General features: G+C 62.2%; 1 protein-coding gene across 1 annotated transcript in view; it reads left to right on the top strand.

Moving 5' to 3' along the window:
• Window positions 1–435: 435 nt before the first annotated feature.
• Window positions 436–2,126, top strand: part of LOC119975690 — a 143,336-nt gene continuing 141,645 nt past the window's right edge. The window contains exon 1 of the mRNA XM_038815484.1: window positions 436–521. The gene's annotated coding sequence lies outside the window, so the exon portion shown is untranslated. The remainder of the gene's footprint in view (window positions 522–2,126) is intronic.

Below are 2,126 nucleotides of genomic sequence, written 5' to 3'. Positions count from 1 at the left end.
TGCCTCCTAAACATTGCGCAGCTGACGGGCGACATGCTGGAGGAGGAGGAGGAATGGCAGGCCTCATTGGATGAGCGGCAGGCCTAACTATTGTGCATGTGCTACACTTGTGCCAACGTAAGTATCATCTATCTTTCGTGGCCCTCCGTTCCTTCTCGGTGTTTCCCCAAATGGCACATCAGAAGTGGAGGAGGCCTGGGTGGCATGGTGGCGCAGTGGTTAGCACTGCTGCCTCACGACGCTGAGGACCCGGGTTTGATCCCGACCCCAGGTCACTGTCCGTGTGGAGTTTGCACATTCTCCCCGTGTCTGCGTGGGTCTCACCCCCACCACCCAAAAGATGTGCAGGCCAGGTGGATTGGCCATGCTAAATTGCCCCTTAATTGGAAAAAAAAAAGAATTGGGTATTCTAAATTTATAAAAATAAAAAAAGAGTGGAGGCGGCCTGCTGCTTGTCTCACCCTCTGCCCTGCACGACCCCTCGTGGATAGATGGGCCCGGCTGACCTTCAGATGCCACAGGTAATGTCGTGTCAGCCTGTTCTGCCCACTGCACATGAGGTGTGCCAGTGTCAGGTGGAGGGGGGGGATTTGTGGGCGGGAGGGGAGCCTGACATCTTGAATTTAGCAGATTAAAAACGGCCAGGGTGGGAACCGGCGATGTCCTGCCCGCCACTTTGTGTTTATTTACTGAGTAAACTACAGAGTTTAAATCCTTGTCGGCACGCCTGCTAGTGTAACATCTTTAAACTCTTGCCACTCCCTGCCCACACCACAGAGCTCAACCCAGCTGCAGGTCACATCCACCGGGCAGTTAATTGGTTAATTATTTCGGAAGACTCGGTGGGCCGAATGGCCTCCTCCTGTACTATCGGGATTCTCCGATAAAGCAGAATATTGTGTGCTGGAAATCTGAAAGAGAAAGTTCTGGAAAAAAGGCAGGTCTGGCAAAAACTGTGGAGTCAGATATTTCCATGATATAAACCAGGGATGTCCAACACCTCAAAGTTAAATTCTCACCGGACCTTTGATATTTCTGTCACACTCTGCCGGATAGAGAGAACTGCCTCCAGCGCAGCAGCCCCCTTCCCCTTTCTCTCCCCCTCCCCTTTCTCTCCCCCTCCCCTTTCTCTCCCCCTCCCCCTCCCCTTCTCTCCCCTCCCCCTCCCCCTCCCCCTCCCCTTTCTCTCCCCCTCCCCCTCCCCTTTCTCTCCCCCTCCCCCTCCCCTTTCCCTCCCCCTCCCCCTCCACTTTCCCTCCCCCTCCCCCTCCCCTTTCCCTCCCCCTCCCCCTCCCCCCCCCTCCCCCTCCCCCTCCCCCTCCCCTTTCCCTCCCCCTCCCCTTTCCCTCCCCCTCCCCTCCCCCTCCCCCTCCCCTTTCCCTCCCCCTCCCCTTTCCCTCCCCCTCCCCCTCCCCTTTCCCTCCCCCTCCCCCTCCCCTTTCCCTCCCCCTCCCCCTCCCCTTTCTCTCCCCCTCCCCTTTCCCTCCCCCTCCCCCTCCCCTATCCCTCCCCCTCCCCTTTCCCTCCCCCTCCCCCTCCCCTTTCCCTCCCCCTCCCCCTCCCCTTTCCCTCCCCCTCCCCTTTCCCTCCCCCTCCCCCTCCCCCTCCCCCTCCCCTTTCCCTCCCCCTCCCCCTCCCCCTCCCCTTTCCCTCCCCCTCCCCATCCCCTTTCCCTCCCCCTCCCCTTTCCCTCCCCCTCCCCCTCCCCTATCCCTCCCCCTCCCCTTTCCCTCCCCCTCCCCCTCCCCCTCCCCTTTCCCTCCCCCTCCCCTTTCCCTCACCCTCCCCCTCCCCCTCCCCTTTCCCTTCCCCGCCCCCTCCCCTTTCCCTCCCCCTCCCCCTCCCCTTTCCCTCCCCCTCCCCCTCCCCTATCCCTCCCCTCCCCCTCCCCTCCCCCTCCCCCTCCCCCTCCCCTTTCCCTCCCCCTCCCCTTTCCCTCCCCCTCCCCCTCCCCCTCCCCCTCCCCCTCCCCTTTCTCTCCCCCTCCCCCTCCCCTTTCCCCCTCCCCCTCCCCTTTCCCCCTCCCCCTCCCCTTTCTCTCCCCCTCCCCCTCCCCTTTCTCTCCCCCTCCCCCTCCCCTTTCTCTCCCCCTCCCCTTTCTCTCCCCCTCCCCTTTCTCTCCCCCT

The sequence above is a fragment of the Scyliorhinus canicula genome, chromosome 13, assembly GCF_902713615.1.
Source record: "Scyliorhinus canicula chromosome 13, sScyCan1.1, whole genome shotgun sequence".
In the NCBI taxonomy this organism is placed as follows: domain Eukaryota; kingdom Metazoa; phylum Chordata; class Chondrichthyes; order Carcharhiniformes; family Scyliorhinidae; genus Scyliorhinus; species Scyliorhinus canicula.
The sequence above is the reverse complement of the archived record's forward strand: the minus strand, read 5'-3'. Positions and strand labels throughout refer to the sequence as shown.